The 19,835-nt window shown below is 45.0% G+C and overlaps 1 protein-coding gene and 1 long non-coding RNA gene across 14 annotated transcripts in view; one reads left to right on the forward strand and one right to left on the reverse strand.

The window, feature by feature from the left end:
• Positions 1 to 12,468, reverse strand: part of EP400 (E1A binding protein p400) — a 108,759-nt gene extending 96,291 nt beyond the window's left edge. For all 12 annotated transcript variants that reach the window (XM_055404257.2, XM_055404255.2, XM_055404254.2 and 9 more), the window contains exon 1: positions 12,073 to 12,468. The gene's annotated coding sequence lies outside the window, so the exon portion shown is untranslated. The remainder of the gene's footprint in view (positions 1 to 12,072) is intronic.
• Positions 12,317 to 14,617, forward strand: LOC148774864 (uncharacterized). 2 transcript variants are annotated; one of them, XR_016035328.1, is made up of 3 exons: positions 12,317 to 12,485; positions 13,257 to 13,392; positions 13,913 to 14,214. It is a non-coding gene; the product is annotated as an uncharacterized LOC148774864 (long non-coding RNA). The 2 variants fall into 2 exon arrangements; XR_016035327.1 differs by lacking the exon at positions 12,317 to 12,485 and adding an exon at positions 14,218 to 14,617 and having other exon boundaries at positions 12,536 to 13,392; positions 13,913 to 14,029.
• Positions 14,618 to 19,835: the final 5,218 nt, after the last annotated feature.

Here is a 19,835-nt window from a genome sequence, read left to right on the forward strand (position 1 = left end):
AACTGTCACTATCTTCAGATGATACAATATGATATATAAAAAATCCTCAAGACTCCACCAAAAAAACTGTTAGAATTAAATGAATTCAGTAAAGTTGCAAGATACAAAATCAATGTGCAAAAATCCAAGATTTTTTCATACACGAAGAATTATCAGAGAAATTAAGGGGAAAAAAAATCCCATTTACAATTGCATCAAAAAGAATAAAGATATTTAGGAATTTTCTGACCAAGCGGGTGAAAGTCTTATACACTAAGGACTATACAACACCAATAAAAGAAACTGAAAATGACACAAATAAATGGAAAGCTAATCTGTGCTCACAGATTAGAAGGATTAATATTGTTAAAATGTTCAGACTACCTAAAGCAACTTACAGATTAACTGCAATCCCTATCAAAATCCCAAAGGCATTTTTCACAGAAATGGAACAAAACAATCTAAAAATTTGTACGGAACCACAAAAGAATCACGAATAGCCAAAGTAATCTTGAAAAAGAAGAACAATGCTAGAGTCATCAAACTCCCTCATTCCAAACTATATTACAAAGTTTTAGTAATCACAACAATATGGTATTGGCATAAAAACCAACCCACAGATCAATGGAACAGAAGAAACAGCCTAGAAATAAACCCACACTTATATGGTCAATTAATTTATGACAAAGGAGGCAAGAATAAACAATGGGAAAAAGTCTTGAAAATAAATGGTGTTGGGAAAAATGGAGAGCCACATGCAAAGAATAAAATGGACCACTATCTTACACCACATACATAGATTAACTCAAACTAACTTAATGACTTGAAAGTTTGAACAAAGATCATAAAACTTATAGAAGTAAATACAGGTAGTTAAGCTTCTTGATGTCTCTCTTGGAGACATTTTTTTTTTTCTGATCTGGCAACAAAAGCAAAAATAAACAAATGGGAGACATCAAACTTGAAAGCTCCGCACAGCAAAGAAAACCATCAAAAAAATAAAAAGACAATCAATCTACTGAACGGGAGAAGATACTTGCGAATCAAATATTTAATAAGGGATTAACATCCAAAACACATGAAGAACTCCGACAGCTCAATAACAAACAATCAAAGTGAAAATGGACAGAGGATCTGAAGAGACATTTTTCCAAAGAAGAAGCAGATGGCCAACAGATAGATACATGAATGATGCTCAACATCACTAACCATTAGGGAAATATTTATCAAAACCACAAGGAATCACCTCAAACCTGTTAGAATGGCTATTATCAAAAAAGACAAATGACAAGTTTTGCTAAAGATCTGGAGAAAAGGGAACCCTCATGCACTGCTGCTGGAATGAAGTAGTGCAGCCACGATGGAAAAGAGTATGGACGTTCCTCAAAAAATAAAAAACTGAACTACCATATGACAATTCCACTACCAGTCAGTCCACTTAATCTAAAGGGAAAAAAATTAATTTGGAAAGATATGTTGAAAAGATTTGAATCTGAAAAGATATGAACACTCCTATGTTCATATGCAGAATTATTTACCACAGCCAAGATATGGAAGCAACTTAAGTGTCCATTAACAGATCAATGGATAAAGAAATGTGAGGTGGAGAGAGATGGATGTAATGGGATGTTACTCAGACATTAAAATAGAATAAAATCCTGCCATTTCCAATGACATGGATGGAACTTGAGGGTATTATGCTAAGTGAAATAAGTCAGACAAAGAAAGATAAATACTGTATGATTTCAGTTGTATGTGGAATCTAAGCAAAACTCATAGACTGGCAGGTGAAATGGGTTAAGGGGATCAAAAGGTACAAGTTTCCAGTTATACAATAAATAAGTCATGGGACAATAGAGTGCGCTAACTATAGTCAATAATACTGCACTGCATATTTGAAAGTTGCTATTGACTATGCCAAAGCCTTTGACTGTGTGGATCACAATAAACTGTGGAAAATTCTTCAAGAGATGGGAATATCAGACCACCTGACCTGCCTCTTGAGAAACCTATATGCAGGTCAGGAAGCAACAATTAGAACTGGACATGAACAGACTGGTTCCAAATAGGAAAAGGAGTACGTCAAGGCTGTATATTGTCAACCTGCTTATTTAACTTCTATGCAGAGTACGTCATGAGGAATGCTGGGCTGGAAGAAGCACAAGCTGGAATCAAGATTGCTGGGAGAAATATCAATAACCTCAGATATGCAGATGACACCACCCTTATGGCAGAAAGTGAAGAGGAACTAAAAAGCCTCTTGATGAAAGTGAAAAAGGAGAGTGAAAAAGTTGGCTTAAAACTCAACATTCAGAAAACTAAGATCATGGCATCTGGTCCCATCACTTCATGGGAAATAGATGGGCAAACAGTGGAAACAGTGGCAGACTTCATTTTGGGGGGGGGCTCCAAAATCACTACAGATGGTGACTGCAGTCATGAAAATAAAAGACGCTTACTCCTTGGAAGGAAAGTTATGACCAACCTAGATAGCATATTAAAAAGCAGAGACATTACTTTGCCAACAAAGGTCCATCTAGTCAAGGCTATGGTTTTTCCAGTGGTCATGTATGGATGTGAGAGTTGGACTGTGAAGAAAGCTGAGCGCCGAACAATTGATGTTTTTGAACTGTGGTGTTGGAGAAGACTCTTTAGAGTCCCTTGGACTGCAAGGAGATCCAACCAGTCCATCCTAAAGGAGATCAGTCCTGGGTGTTCACTGGAAGGACTGATGCTGAAGCTGAAACTCCAATACTTTGGCCACCTCATGTGAAGAGTTGACTCATTGGAAAAGACCCAGATGCTGGGAGGGATTGGGGGCGGGAGGAGAAGGGGACGACAAAATATGAGATTGTTGGATGGCATCACTGACTCGATGGACATGAGTTTGGGTAGACTCTGGGAGCTGGTGATGGACAGAGAGGCCTGGTGAGGTGTGATTCATGGGGTCGCAAAGAGTCGGATACGACTGAGTGACTGAACTGAACTGAAGACAATAAATCTCGAAAGTTCTCATCATAAGAAAAAAATGTGCAACTTTATATGGTGACAGACAGTAACTAGACTTACTGCAGTGATCACCGTATAATGTATACAAATGTCAAATCACTATGTTGGACACCGGAAACTAATATAATGTTGTATGTCAATTACATTCCAATAAAAATAAGCTGATACATACATACTTCCAGGTGGTGCTAGGGGTAAAGAACTCTCCTGACAATGCAGGAGACTTAAGAAATGTGGGTTCAGGACTTCTCTGGCAGTCTAGTGGCTGAGACTTCACCATCCAATGCAGGGGGGCAGAGGTTTGATTCCTGGTCAGGGAGCTAAGATCCCATATGTCTCATCAAAAAAAACAAAAAACATATAAAAACAGAAGCAATATTGTAACAGATTCAATAAAGACTAGAGAAAAATTTGAGAGAAAGAGATGTGGGTTTGATCCCTGGGTTGGGAAGATCCTCTGGAGGGCATGGTAACCCACTCCAGTATTTTTGCCTGGAGAATCCCATGGACAGAGAGCCTGGTAAGCTTCAGTCCACAGGGTCGCAAAGAGTCAGAAAAGACTAAAGCAACTTAGCACGCACGTACGTATACATACTTTTCCTTAAAAAACATGCTTCCTAGTTATGTCCACCAAGAGTCTCGAAAGCAATGATGCCCTGTAAATATCTGCTTACTTTTGAAAAAAAAAAAGGAACTTAGGAAGAATAAGCCAGAAATGAAGGGGGGTGAGTGCAAGCTGACTCACAGGACAGTGAAGGAAGGGGCACTTCTGAGTATACCATCTGTATCATTTTGACTTTCAGAATCAGGTTTAAAGTGCTACATGTTCAAAAAGTAAAATTAAATCAATAAGAATGAAGAACTCCCTAAAACTGAACATAAACAGAAACAAATATAACTCTGAAAGGACACATAATCACCAACTGAGGCTCCCTTGGTGGTTCAATGGTAAAGAATCCTCCTGCCAAAGCAGGAGACTCAGGTTCAATCCCTGCATTGGAGAGACCCCCTGGAGTAGGAAACGGCAACCCACTCCAGTATTCTTGCCTGGGAAACCCCATGGACAGAGCAACCTGGCAGGCTACAGTCTACTGGGTTGCAAAAGAGGTGGACACAACTCAGCACAGCACAGCAATCACCAAGGGAACCGGGAAGGAACACCAATCAACTCCACGACACTGGGTAAGAACCAGGAGTCAGCATCAACTCATGTGTCTTTCTTTAAAACACATTTCCTAATTCTGTCTCTTGAAATGGCCTAAAAGCAATGACATCCTGGCAGAATGGAGGGAAACTGGAAGCAGAGAGCTCTGCGGGACAAGCAGCAGTGTACACAACCTCTCCCGGGGTGGTGATGGAACACGGAGAGAAAGGTTAGGAAATTTTAAGACAGTATTCTCATCTTTGAGAAAACAGAGTCATGTCTTCATTTAACACTATCTGTACTTTATAGTCATGTCAGTGATGGGACTACAAACAAATCCAAGAAGACTAAGTAAAGCTTCTCCTTTCTACCTGGGGCTCTCCTCAAACAGAGCTACTGATACACACACACTCACACTCCCGAAAACCAAGAAGAGTTCAGATTGGCAGGCGTGGTGATGGTCACAGGTAGGTTAAGAAAGGCCAAGGTGAAGTTCACAACTCAGCACCGCGGGAGCCATGTCACCACACAGAACAGGCCTCTGCGTGGCTGAAATATACACAGTGTCGGCGGGGGAGCCTGAGGCCCAAGCAACCACCACTACATCTCACTTCTGTGAGAAAGCAGTCCAAGGGGCGCCCAGCCAGGGACAGAGACTGACCCCGATCAGCAGAACTGTGGCACCTACGCCACAAGAACCTTCCTCCCACATCTAGCCACATGAAACCTCCCTCTTTTCCTGGGAAAGCACTGCCATTCTCCAGAACTTCCTTCTGCAGAGAATGTTCTCTGCCCTCTACTCCCTGGTAACCAGTACTCAAAGGCTTTTCATAAGCTGTCTTTGTGCTGGCCTAAGTGACTTGATAGACACCCATAAAATGGACCAATTACGTCTACCAGAGAGAGTGAAAAAGGGCTTAAACATGTTAAAAACAATGCTTTCACTCACCTTGAATCACTCCTCCAAATTTTTAAAAGATGGATGGGTGGATGGATGTGTGATAAAGCAGGTCAGTAAAATGTTAATAATAGAAAACTGAGTGGTGGGTATACAGGCATTTATTATAAAATTCTTTCAATCCTGGTATATCTTTTAAATTTTCCATAGTAGAACATTAGCATCTATTAAGATGGCAATGCCACATGTCACTTAACAAATAAATGGCTGTAACAAAAGTCCTATTTGCTAACAAAACTTCATTCCACTCCTACCTCAGAGCAGGTTATGAAGGTTCCACACTAAACCCTAAAATACACAAGTTCCAAAAGATAAAATGGACTAAACTAACTTTTAAAACTGTCCAGGATGACTAAATGCTGAGATGTGGATGCATATCGAAATAAAAGCAATTCGCTGTGTTCTAAAAAAAATAAAATAAAACTGTCTAGGATGCATTACATGTGCTACTAGTACAGAGAGCTGACCTCTTGAGGGGCTACAGTGGAAACAGGGAAGCCCAGACTTGATGCCATCAATGTCCCTTCAGATCAAAATCACGGCAGTGGTGGCAGGTCCTTAACCCGATGGGCCAGAGCCCCCTGGACTACAGTAAGTGGGCTCTCAGTCTGAGAGGAACATTCAAGACAAACTGAAGAAGTGCTTCATCAAACTCCAGGCAGGAAAGCCACAAAAGCCCAATTTATTATTCTGCTGCTATTTCTCAGTCTTTTTTCCCCCCACTGTCCCTCTAAGAAGTCTATTTAGGCCTATCTCTCCCAATCACCGCCCGTGAAGTTTTAAATCACAGCTATACTGTATCTCTGTGAAGAACTATGGCCCTTCAGGAGGCCACAAAACACTGTCATATCTAATTTTGTTTTCACCCTCCTGCCAAGAACCATTCTGACCCCCCTGTGGGAGATATCACCCTCACAGAGAACGTAGGCTCTAATGCATAGAAAGAAACCTATTTTTGAGACTTTTCTGTACATCTAAAGTTACTCCAAAGTGTTTAAAAATTAAATAGACCAAATATCCAATTAAAATCCTACAGTCTCAATCTGGATTAAGAAAGTAAGACTTCGACTACCCTGCTTGAGCTTCCCAGGTGGCCCAGTGGGTAAAGAACCTGCCTGCAATGCAGGAGAGGCAGGAGATTTGGCTGGGTTCGATCCCTGGGTTGGGAAGATCTGCTGGAGGAAGGGTATGACAATTCACTCAGGTATTCATGCCTGGAGAATCCCATGGACAGAGAAGCCTCAAAGGCTACAGTCCATGGAGTCTCAAAGAGCTGGACACAACTGAAGCAACAGCACACACACACGTGGTATTCCTACTGAGTGACATGCCTCTTATTTTTAGAAAGGGCTTCCCTGGAAATTCAGCTGGTAAAGAATCTGCCTGCAATGCAGGAGACCCAGGTTCAATTCCTGGGTCAGGAAGATCCTCTGGAGAAGGGACAGGCCACCCACTCCAGGATTCTTGGGCTTCCCTGGTGGCTCAGATGGTAAAGAATTTGCCTGCAATACGGGAGAGGTGGATTCAGTCCCTGGGTTGAGAAGATCCACTGGAGAAGAGAACAGCTACCCACTCCAGTTTTCTTACCTGGAGAATTCCACTGACAGAGGAGTCTGGTGGGCTACAATCCATGGAGTCTCAATGAGTCGGACACAACTAAGCGACTTCCACTTTCACTTTTCATATGTTTTTTACAATAATACACTTTTAAAAGAAATGGAAAGGCTTCTCTCTGTGGTTCAGTGGTTATGAATCCACTTGCCAGTGCAGGGGACACAGGTTCCACCCCTGGTCTGGGAAGATCCCATAGGCCGCAGGGCAACTAAGCCCAAGCACCACAACAAGAGAAGCCACTACAATGAGAAGCCTGCCCACAGCAACTAGAGAGTAGCCTCCGTTTGTCACAACTAGCGAAAGCCAACAGCAGTGAAGACCCAGCACAGTCAAAAATAAATAAGCCTTTAAAAAATAAAATAAATGGACAGTGAGGAATTCTCTGGTGACCCAGTGGTTAGGATGAGGTGCTTTCACTGCAGAAGGCCATGGTTCAATTCCTGGTCAGGGAACTAAGATCTGGCAAGCTGCCAATGTTTCAAAAAATTTTTTTAATTTAAAAATAAACCAAAACAGGACTTCCCTGCTGGCTCAGAGGTAAATAATCTGCCTACCAATGCAGGAGACACGGGTTCGATCCCTGATCCGGTAAGATCCCACATGCCCAGGAGCAACGAAGATGGTGCGCCACAACTATTGAGCCTGGGCTCTACAGCCTGGGAGCCACGACTACTGAAGCCCACGCACCCTAGAGCCCGAGCTCTACAACAGTGTGGACGCTCCACAATGAGAAGCCCCTGCTTACCACAGCTGGAGAAAACCCTGCACAGCAACGAAGACTCGGCACAGCCAAAAATAAATACTTTTTTAATTAAAAAAAAAAAAGAAATGGATACCAAAGTTTTGGCAAGTCAAGAATGAGGAGAAAGAGCAAAGAGGAACTTCAGCGTGCTCGGGGTACTTCTGTACTGTCTGACGATAATGTGACTTGTTCATTCATTACATGTATTAAAAGGCTGGCAACAACCCAAAGTCCTTCAACAAGTGAATGTATCAACTGTGGTCCATCCACACCGCAGATTACACCTCCACAAAAAGAGACACATTCTTGGTATATGCAGCAACCTGGATGAATCTCATATGCATTACACTCAGTGGAAGAAGCCAGACTCAAAAGGCCCCACACTGTATAAGCTCCTTTAACGGTCATCCTGGAAAAAACACAAACACATGCTTAAGGGTCAGAGGCTATTGAGTGTTCAGGGAGGAGTTGACTACAAAGTGGCAGCTCAAGGGAATTTTGGGAGGGAAGGAACTTCTTTGTACTCTAACTATTGTGGAAATTAGACATCTGCCAAATTCTCTGAATTCTATACCAAAAAAGTGAATACTATTACATATACATTAAAAAAAAAAAAAGCTAACTAAAATAACAATGTAAGGATGTGCAAAGACCTTCCTTTTCACTGAGAACATAAATGACTTTTAAAATTTATTTCTATAATATGATAATGCACCAAAACAAGATGAAAATTTCTGCTGATTAGAAATAAAGCAGAAATCACAGAAGGGGTGGGCCTGAAATGACAGGCCCAAAGGATGCTCTACCCAGAAGAAAACTCTAAGGGTCAGAGTCTTGACTTCTAAAGGCAACAGGTACTCGGGCCCTCTACAGGGGGCTGAGGAGCAGAGCTAGGATCCAGAGGAAGATGTGCAGATCACAGTCACCATCAGCTGCTCGCTCTCCTGGAGGAAGGGGGGCAGATGCACCAGGCACTCACTGCCACCACAATGGGAATGTGGGACCTGGGGTGGGGGTGTGGGGGTATGTGCAGATCTGTTGGAGGGGGTGGGGCCTGCTGTGCAGAGAGAATGCCATCACGAGAACTCAAAACAGAAGATGGATGATCCCTGTCCATCTGAAGGGCACCACACTGCCAGGGTGGGATGTCTAGCTTCACACAAGGCCCTTGAATGCGAAATCTGTAGGCTGAATCCTTCCTTCAAGGGCCTCAAGAGCTCTTTTCTTCCACTGGAGGAGTCAAATCCAATTCTTTTCATTTCTACCTATAAAACTCAACATCTCCTTCAAACCTAACCTCCTGCATAAGCTTCTCTCTGCTAGAAAAGCCAACTTCTCTCCTCTAACTTACAGCAGGTGAAGTCTATTCCTCAGCGACCCCTATAACTTTTAATACCCTGTAGGCCTAGGCCCCTACCAAATTAACCTGCCTTAGGAAAGAACCTGTTCATTAATTTACTTACTCAACATTTACTAAGCTCGTACTCCATCAGACATGACCTGAAGCACTGTGTGTAGGAGAATGAACAAAGCGTAGTTCCTGCCCTTAGGCTGGGGGTGAGGGGAGGGGGCAGTGAGGCAATGAACAAAACTGTAAGTGCCAGACCATCCGTGCAATGGCAAAGTCAGGGTAAGGGACAGGAGCATGTGGGTGAGAGGACAAGGCCCTGGGTTACCCAGCAGCCTCTCTGAGGAGGGAACTTCTGAAAAGAGAACTGAATAAAAAGCAGACCTGTGGCACGCAGGGACCTGATGTTTCAGGCAGAGCCGATGCGGGCCCAGGCACAGAGCTGGGTGTGGCTGGAGCCAGATGACAACCAGTGGCGTGTCAGGACATGAAGTCACAGGGGCAGCAGGAACCTAGCCACAAGGGGCTTCATAAACTGCCTTAAGGACTCTGGCTTTTTTTTCTGAGGGAGATGAGAAACCATGGAGGGCTCTGAGCTAAGCGGTGCATCACCCAGATCTGTATTAAGAGTCAACTGCAGAGCAGCTCAGCTCAGGTGAGTAGAGAGTAGGGAGGTCACTGAAATAACCCAAGCAAGATGATGTAGGGGGCTTAAATGACAGCTGCACCCAAGAAGGCAGTGAGAAGTGTTAGGTTTGAGTGCCAACCAATCAAATTTGGTACCTGGAAGAAATGCCGAGACTACACAAGGAGCTCTGTCCTGAGCAATAGGAAGAAGGGAGCTACCTCTGAGATGCAACAGGGTATCAGTAGATTACACACAAGTAAAAGTGGCTGTTTGGAACGGGAAGATCCAGCTAAGAGCTACACATTCTGGGAGTACTGACAAGTGGCCCAGCCATGACCCGGGATGAGATCACCCCAGGGTACAGGCCAGAGAGGAGGTGGGAGGACCACTCTGAGGCAGTGCAATTTGTAGCAGTTAGGGAGATGAGAAGGAAACAGCAAGGAGGCTAGGGACAGCAGCCTTCAAGATAAAAGGACAACCAACTGAATTGTGTCCCAGTGCCACCAGGGGCCTCTTGCCTAGAAAATCCCATGGATGGAGGAACCTGGTAGGCTGCAGTCCATGGGGTCGCTAAGGGTCGGACACGACTGAGCGACTTCACTTTCACTTTTCACTTTCCACTTTCACACATTGGAGAAGGAAATGGCGACCCACTCCAGTGTTCTTGCCTGGAGAATCCCAGGGACAGGGGAACCTGGTGGGCTTCTGTCTATGGGGTCACACAGAGTCGGACACGACTGAAGTGACTTAGCAGCAGCAGCAGCAAGCAGCCACCAGGGGAGAGTGATTCAAGAAAGCCATGGGAGGTCTAACTAAAGGCTACCAAACAGGGAGACTTGGCAATATAGTGGTCCCTAACCCCAAGAGGAACTCTTTCAGAGAAGAGGTGGGACCAAAAGCTTAGCCTGAACCACGTTCAAGAGAAATGAGAGAAGAGGAAATAGGAGTTCACGATTCTTCCTAATTCTGGTATAAAAGGAAGCGAAGCCCAAGAAAGGTTTTCCCTGGTAGCTCAGTGGTAAAGAATGTGCCTGCCAATACAAGAGATGAGGGTTCAATTCCTGTGTTGAGAAGATCCCCTGGGGAAGGAAATGACAACCCACTCCAGTATTCTTGCCTGGGAAATCCCACAGAGGAGCCTGGTGGGCTACAGTCCAGGGGATTGCAAAAGAGTCAGACAAGACTTAGCAACTAAACAAGAAGATCTGAAGATCTAGAAAGGTTAAACGTAGCTGGAAGTTTTGCATATTGATAGAGATACTCTGGAGAGAAGATAAACTGAAGGCAAAACAAGAATATTAGAGCCACAGGCTGGAAAAGGCAAGAAAGGGTGGATCCAATACAAGAGATTAAATAGCCAATGGCTTACAGATATTGCCCTACTAACAGCAACTGTTGTAGAAGATTTAATGGCACCTGATCATGCTAACTGCTGCTGCTGCTGCTGCTAAGTCACTTCAGTCGTGTCCGACTCTGTGTGACCCCATAGACGGCAGCCCACCAGGCTCCCCCGTCCCTGGGATTCTCCAAGCAAGAACACTGGAGTGGGTTGCCATTTCCTTCTCCAATGTGTGAAAGTGAAAAGTGAAAGTGAAATCACTCAGTCGTGTCCGACCCTTAGCGACCCAACGGACTGCAGCCTACCAGGCTCCTCCATCCATGGGATTTTCTAGGCAACAGTACTAGATCATGCTAACTACATGTTTTTAAAAGCACATAAAATTACAATGTACAATACCAATTATAAAAAAAATTAAATGAAAAGGACAAGAGATCACTAAGACACTGTTACTTATGCTTATCTTTGGGTGGTTAAATGATTTAGTTTCAAGATGTATTTTTACTTTTTTCCCAGTAATTCAGAAAGCATATTTCTATGCATTGGTTCCACTAAAAAGTCACAGAAACTATTTCATGGTACATATCACGTAAAAAAAAAAAAAATCCAATCCATCAGAAAACACAAATAAACGAAGAGGAAAAAAACGTATCTATAACGCCCCGGTTAAATACTACTAGCATCCCGCTCTGTTATTTTTCTCTAACTGATAAGCTGACGTCTGAGCAGAGACGCGGGTTGCAGATCTCTGCGGGAAGGTGAGTTCAGGGCAGGACCGGCGCGCAGCGCAAAGGCCCGGGGGCAAAAAGGCTTCGCCACTTAAGGGATGCTAGTGGGAAGCGGCGAGGAGCTGGAGGCAGCGGCGCAGGGGTTCCTGGACAACGGGTCTGACAAGTCACTTTCCCTCTGCATCTTTGCTTACCCCTGCGCGGAGCACCTCGCGCGAAGAAGCAAAGTGGTGCGATTCCCATCCTGTGGAAGGAAGGAGTCGAGCATCGAACCCGGAAAACCAGGTGAAAAGAAAGCACCGGACCTAACTCTAACCCAGCGCAGAAAAAACAACGCGAGACGCCCCGCTCACAGGGAGGAACGAGCCGGCAGACAGCGAACCCGCAGCGCCCCCGGCCGCCGGCGGCCCCCGTCACGACCCGCGGTCCCCGCACAGATTCAGTGCTGTACCACAGCCAGCGCCACTCCGGGCCTCCCTCCTCCGCAACCCGGGCCTCCGCCCGGGGGCTCCAGGGCGAACCGAGGCCGGGGCGCGGGCCATCTAACCCGCAAGTCTGTCGTCCGCGCCACGCCCACACCTACCCCGGGTACGGGCCGCGTTCCTCAGCTCCGGGGCTGCGTCTGGGGTCCGGGCCCAGACAGCGCCGTTCCGCTCGACACATCCGGGGCCCGGCCGGAAGAAGCGGCGGCGCGGCTGCTACGGCGAGCCGGAAGGGACGCGCGCCGCACGCTCGCAGCTGCGCGTTGGCGTGACGTCGGCGGAGCTGCAGGCGCCGACACGGCTGGGCGAGCTAGACCTGCAAGGCGAGGGCAAGGGCCTCTGGGCTGGCGGCGGAGCGGTCCCGGGTTTGTGGAGAGGGGAGGTTGCCATGAGGGCGCTGCGTAGACGACGGTGCGGACATGCGTTCACTCCCGCCGGCCGGATCGCCCGTTAAGCGCCTACTCCAGGCTTGGGGAGGAGACCTCGAAAGCCTGTGGAGCCGCCTCTCCGAGAAGTGGGGTTGGCTGGGGCTGCCGCGGGTGGGGCGAGGGGCTGACAGCTGGGCGGACCAAGCAGGTGAAAAGGCCAGTCCAGGGCTGAGTGAGGAGGAGGTGCAGAAACGGGGCGGGAGCAGAGGAAGTCGTGCCTCAGAAGCAAGCAAAAGGACACGGGGAGACCCGGTGTTCACCTGTAAGTGTTACTCAACTCAGCTTATTGGTTGCTCAAAGCCAATAAAGAGAGGCAAGAGTCAAGAGAAAGGGAAGGTGCTAAGAATCCACCTTGCAGTGCATAGGACACAGGTTTGATTCCTCCTCAGGCAACTAAGTCCGTGTACCAGGGCAACAAGAGCGGACAGAGATCCGGTGTTCTATAACTAAGACCTGACGCAACCAAAATAATTAATTAGTTAATTAATGTTTGAAAAGAAATCTGGTGTTCTAGGCAGGAGGTATTCTTATGTCCTGAGGCCAACTCTGAAGATTCTGCTCAGCCTTGACAGTTTTTAAAGGGAAAAAGCGTAGAGAACCTCAGGGAATCGTGGGTGAGTTCTGCATCCTTTTCCTCCGTGTGCAGACTGGCTGACTCTTCAGATCTGTCCTCTGGATTGCTGAGGGAGCCGCTGTGGGGAGAGAGCTAGTCATTCTTTAACTACTTCAGTCTTCATTCTGACTTCTTTCAACGTAGGAAAAGAATCAACACGTTAGGCGCAGGCATAGTGGGCGATAAGAAGAGCACAAGTCAGGAGTTCGGTTAAATTACCCAGTGATTTCATTCCTGTTATTAGGTTCTTTTAAGGTCAGAGGGAGACAGAAATGGGACAACAGAAAGGGACAGAAGAGCTGCTTTCGTAAAGAATGGAGTTGGATCCCAACCTCATGCTATATGCAAAACTGAAATCAAAATGTATCAAAGACCTAAATGTAAGTGCTAAAATTACAAAACTCTCAGTAACATAGATACAAATCTTCCTATCATAGGTCAGGCAGTGGTTTTTTTATGACACCAAAAACAGAAGTAACCAAAAAAAGAAAAAAATAGGTTGGACATCATCAAAATAAAACTTGTGCTTCAAATGACACCATTAAGAAAAGACAACCCACAGAATGAGAGAAAATATTTGCAATCATATACCAAATAAGGGACTTGTATCCAGAATACAGAACTTGCAACTAAATAATTAAAAGACAATTAATTCTAAAGCGGGGAAAGGAATGGATAACAAGATCCTGCTGTATATATACCACAGGGAATTATGTTCAATATCCTGTGACAAACCATCATGGAAAAGAATATGAAAAAGATTATATATATATATATATATATATATGCTTGGTCATGTCCAACTCTTTGGGACCCCATGGACTATAGCCTGCCAGCTCCTCTGTCCAAAAGAATTTTCCAGGCAAGAATACTGCAGTGGGTTGCCATTTTCTATTCCAGGGTATCTTCCCGACCCAGGATTCATGCCCGGTTCTCCTGCATCTCTTGCATTGGTGACAGGCAGACTCTTTACCACTGTGCCACCTGGGAAGCCCGTACTTGAAATAACTTGAAACGGTATAATTTCACTAATACTTAATTTGAGCAGATGACATGAAACAGTATAGATCTTGTACACTTACTTGACCAACTTTTTTCTATTACATTATAAAAAGTGCTTGTTACCTTAGAAAAGTTAATCTATTTGCTGTTTTACTCTTTTACAAAAACATTTGCTGTAATGAAGGAATTTGTTTTTTCCAAAGTGTGCTGCTGCTGCTGCTGCTGCTAAGTCAGTTCAGTCGTGTCCGACTCTGTGTGACCCCATAGACGGAAGCCCACCAGGCTCCCCCGTCCCTGGGATTCTCCAGGCAAGAACACTGGAGTGGGTTGCCATTTCCTTCTCCAATGTGTGAAAGTGGAAAGTGAAAAGTGAAAGTGAAGTCGCTCAGTCGTGTCCGACCCTTAGCGACCCCACGGACTGCAGCCTACCAGGCTCCTCCATCCATGGGATTTTCTAGGCAATAGTACTGGAGTGGCTTGCCATTGCCTTCTCCTTTCCAAAGTGTACATTTCCAAAATGTACAAAATGCATTTTATAATATTTACTGCTTTATTCCTAATTCTACTTTATTGAACTGGGCATAAAACATTAAAATATTAATCCAGAACCTGTATAAACTGGATGTTGCTTAAAATCTATATTACTACCATGTTGGAAATCCAGACTGCTTTTGTGATGTTTCAAATTAAAAAAAAATAATCCTCCTCCTTACCTATCTATATAAAGCTGAGTCACTTCGCTGTACAAAAGAAATTAACACAACATTGTAAATCAACTCCACTTCAATTAAAAAACATTTTTAATGGGCAAAGGACTTGAATACATGCCTCAAAAGAAGATGTACAAATAAGCACATGAAAAGATGTTCAGCAACATTAGGGATCAGGGAAATATAAACCAAAACCATTAGGATGGCTTAAACCAAAGAGTCAGGTAACAAGTGTTTACAAGCCCATTGGAAAAATCAGAAACCTCATCTGCTGCTGCTGCTGCTGCTAAGTCACTTCAGTCGTGTCCGACTGTGTGACCCCATAGACGGCAGCCCACCAGGCTCCCCCGTCCCTGGGATTCTCCAGGCAAGAACACTGGAGTGAGTTGCCATTTCCTTCTCCACTGTGTGAAAGTGAAAAGTGAAAGTGAAGTCACTTAGTCATGTCTGACTTGTAGCGACCCCATGGACTGCAGCCTACCAGGCTCCTCCGTCCATGGGATTTTCCAGGCAAGAGTACTGGAGTGGCTTGCCATTGCCTTCTCCGCATCTGCTGCTAGTCAGAATTTAAAATGATGCAGTCAGGGACTTCCCCAGTGGTCCAGTGACTAAGCCACAGTCTGAATGCAGGGGGCTTGGGTTCAATCCCTGGTCAGGGAACTAGACCCCACATGCCACAACTAAAAGTTTGCATGCCACAACAAAAATCCCTCTTGCCACAACTGAGAACTGACACGGCCTAAATAAATATTTTTTGAATAAAAAATAAATGATTAGGCCACTTGAAAAAAATGGTGTGGCAGTTCCACAAAAGAGTTGTTAGGACTTAACATATGACCCAGAAATACCACTACTAAGTATATATCCAAGAGAATTAAAAACACATCCACATGAAAGTGCATATGAAAATATTCTTAGCAGCATTACTCATAATCCCCCAAGAAATGGAAACAACCAAAATATCCATCAACTGATGAATAAACAAACTATGTCACACTGGGTGCGGGCACTTGAACGCCCTTTTGCCAAGGGCAGCTGAGACCAGGAAGCCTCCAGGCTGGAGCCGGTCAGCCAGGAACAGAGCCCACACTCCTGCCTCCCACCAGCTGGGCGGGAGGAAGGGAACCTGGGCACTCTTTTAGGCCTGATTTAGTACTGTAGTTTATACCATTCATGCACCTCACTGGTCCCAAAGCCTCCATCTGCCAAGAGCTGGCTGCTGTGGCCACTGGAACTAATAAATCTGTTTAACTTGGGAATATATGTATATAATGGAATATTATATATTATATAAAATTACATTAAGTATATATAACAGAGTATTATTCAGCAAAAAAAAAAAGATGGAATTTGACACAAGCTACAACATAGATGAACCTTGAAAATACTATAGTAAGTTAAGGAAGTCAGACACAAAAGGCCACGTATCATGATTCCATTTATGTCAAATGTACAGGGACTTCCCTGGTGGTCCAGTGGTTGAGAATCTGCCTTCCAGTGCAGGGGACGCAGGTTCGATCCCTGGTCCGTGAACATACCGCAGGGCATACCACAGCGCAACTAAGCCTGTGCAACACGACTAAAGAGCGTGTGTTTGGAAATCAGTGAACCCACATACTCTGGAGCCCATGTTCTGCAGCAAGAGAAGCCCACTCACCACAACTAGAGAAAGCCCGTGCGCCCCAGCAAAGATCCAGCACAGCCAATGTTAATGTATATATATATATATATGAATTTAGGTAGTGCTGACAATTGCACCACTTTGTGTATCTACTAAACACCACTGAATTGTGCACTTTGAAAGGATGAGCTTTGTGGTGCATGAATTATACCTCAATTACAAATCCATTTTTAAAAAGATACAGGCTAAAGTGATCCAACTCCTCAGCAAAATGCAGATGCAAATACCACCTCTGATATTAAACACACAGAAAAAGAACAAACGACTATAAAAGGGAGACCATAAAGGAGCATAAAAGGGGATAATTAGTTGGATAAAAGAGCAGAGCGGGGTGATTGCATCTTTCTTTTACTTTTTAAAACATGTTTGTTATTTTATTTTTGGCTGTGCTGGGTCTTCATTGCTGTGCACTCGGGCTTTAAAAGTGAAAGTCGCTCAGTTCAGTTCAGTTCAGTTCAGTCACTCAGTCGTGTCCGACTCTTTGCGACCCCGTGGACTATACAGTCCATGGAATTCTCCAGGCCAGAATACTGGAGTGGGTAGCCTTTCCCGTCTCCAGGGGATCTTCACCCAGGGATGGAACCCAGGTCTCCCGCATTGCAGGCAGGTTCTTTACCAACTGAGCCACAAGTAGTGTGAAATTCTCTGTAATTGTGGAGATGGAGGGGGTCAGCCGCTGATCTCTTGCTGCTGCAGAGCACGAGCTGCAGGCTTCTATAGTTGCACTGCTCAGCTTAGTTGCCCCTCGGCATGCGGGATCTTTCCAGACCAGGAAGACTCCCAGGCACAGGGATCGAACCTGTGTCCCCTGAATTGGCAGGCGGATTCTTACTACTGAACCACTAGGAAAGTTCAATTTTGTGTTTCTGAGCACTGATAGGGAGGCCCTTTCAATCTTCAATCCACCTCCCACTTAGTGAATTTGGAAAGTTAAAAAAACTACACCCCTCAGACTCCTTGGAGGTCAGAGTCCCAGTCCCTCCCACTGGCTGCATCTCTGTAGGAGTGGAGGTACCAGGAGGTGGCTTCCTTGCTGCTCCTGGCTGCACTTGCTGCAGTCGACAAATCTGAGTCTCTCCTATAAGGGAGGTCCAGTTGTGAGTGACTTCTTGACCTGAACCCCCGGCCCTGGACTCAGCTCTGGGCCAGGGATCACACATCTCCAATCATGGGGCCATTGGTGCAAACAAATGGGAAAAGGGGAGCAAAGGGAAAACAGGCAGAAATGGCCAACCTAGAGACTAAAGACTTACCTGCAGGGGAAGGGATAGTTAGGGACTTAGGAATGATCAAATTTATGCCTCCTGCAGTGGAAGCAGAGTCCTAGTCCCTGGAATGCCAGGGAAGTCCCTCCAAACACAGATTATTTTAAAATATCACATACCTATGGATCCTCCAAGATGACTGCAATGATTACCCACTAATTGCCTGGAGTCACACTTGGGAATTGTCTACAATTTGACCCTGAAACCAACACCATGTAACTTTTCATGGGGAGAACCCCAAGATCTCAGCAGTTTTTAGGTTTCTTTCTGCCCTGGTGACTTAAAAAGTGACTTACAAAGCCCTATCACAGGTAAAATTAACATGCTTAAAGACAAACCCCAATATTTCTCCTTCAAGCCCATCCTGTTCTTGATCACCCCACCTGTTAATGGCCCAGCTCATCAATTCATCAAACCCAAAGCCCAAGTCAGCATTAAACCCTCCCTCCTGTCAGTCCGGGGACCACCTACAGTGACCCAAAGGCACACCTCACTCAGCCTCTCCCCAACCACAGTGCCTTCCCCACGTCACTGCCAGTCTTCCTGATTCTACTGCCTGACTCCATCTGTTCTCCCAAATGGAATGGCCCCTGAAAGAGATCCACCCCATAGTGCACATGGGTATGCCACACACACGTGTATCACATGCACACCCAGGTATCCGTGTACACACATCACCTACACTTACATATGACATAGACCACTTGCACACCACACGTGCATACACATGGGTAAACACATACCACACAGCCCATGAATGTTTGCATCCCAGGTGACACATGTACCCACGCAGGCCCAACACACACACATACCACTTCTCCACTTAGAAGCTCCTGGGTCTCCGCTGGCAAAGAAATTCTCGAAATTCTCCAAGCCAGCTACAACAGTATGTGAACCATGAACTTCCAGATGTTCAAGATGGATTTAGAAAAGGCAGAGGAACCAGAGATCAAATGGCTGTTGGATCATCGAAAAAGCAAGAGAGTTCCGGAAAAACATCTATGTCTGCTTTATTGACTATGCCAAAGCCTTTGGCTGTGTGGATCACAACAAACTGTGGAAAATTCTTAAAGAGAGGGGAATACCAGATCACCTGACCTGCCTCCTGAGAAATCTGTATGCAGGTCAAGAAGCAGCAGTTAGAATTGGACATGGAACAACAGACTGGTTCTAAATAGGAAAAAGGGTACGTGAAGGCTGTATATTGTCACCCTGCTTATTTAACTTATCTGCAGAGTACGTCATGAGAAATGCCGGCGTGGATGAAGCACAAGCTGGAATCAAGATTGCTGGGAGAAATATCAATAACCTCAGATATGCAGATGACACCCACCTTATGGCAGAAAACAAAGAACTAAAGAGCCTCTTGATGTAAGTGCAAGAGAAGAGTGAAAAAGTTGACTTAAAACTCAACATTCAGAAAACTAAGATCATGGCATCTAGTCCCATCATTTCATGGCAAATAGGGAAACAATGGAAACAGTAACAGACTTTATTTTTGGAGGCTCTCAAATCACTGCAGACGGTGACTACAGCCATGAAATTAAAAGACGCTTGCTTCTTGGTAGAAAAGTTATGACCAACCTAGTTAGCATGTTAAAAGAGACATTGCTTTGCCAACAAATGTCCATCTAGTCAAAGCTGTGGTTTTTCCAGTAGTCATGTATAGATGTGAGAGTTGGACTATAAAGAAAGCTGAGCACCAAAGAATTGATGCTTTTTAATTGTGGTGTTGGAGAAGACTCTTGAGAGTCCCTTGTACTGCAAGGAGATCCAACCAGTCCATCCTAAAGGAAATCAGTCCTGAATATTCATTGGAAGGACTGATGCTGAAGCTGTAACTCCAATACTCTGGCCACCTGATGTGAAGAACTGACTCATTGGAAAAGACCTTAATTCTGGGAAAGACTGAGGCAGGAGAAGGGGACAGAGGATGAGATGGTTGGATGGCATCACCAACTCAATGGACATGAGTCTGCATAAGCTCCGGGAGTTGGTGATGGGCAGGGAAGCCTGGCGTGCTGCAGTCCATGGGATCACAAAGAGTCACACAACTGAGCGACTGAACTGAAATGAACTTCTGCTGCTACTCAGCGACTGCCACCTCCTGACCACCTCTTCCTTGCTGACAGTACATCACTGTTCTTCTGCAGGGCACCACTTAA

Source organism: Moschus berezovskii, chromosome 19 (genome assembly GCF_049115385.1).
Source record: "Moschus berezovskii isolate FMDL1 chromosome 19, NW_MosBer_1.0, whole genome shotgun sequence".
Classification (NCBI taxonomy): domain Eukaryota; kingdom Metazoa; phylum Chordata; class Mammalia; order Artiodactyla; family Moschidae; genus Moschus; species Moschus berezovskii.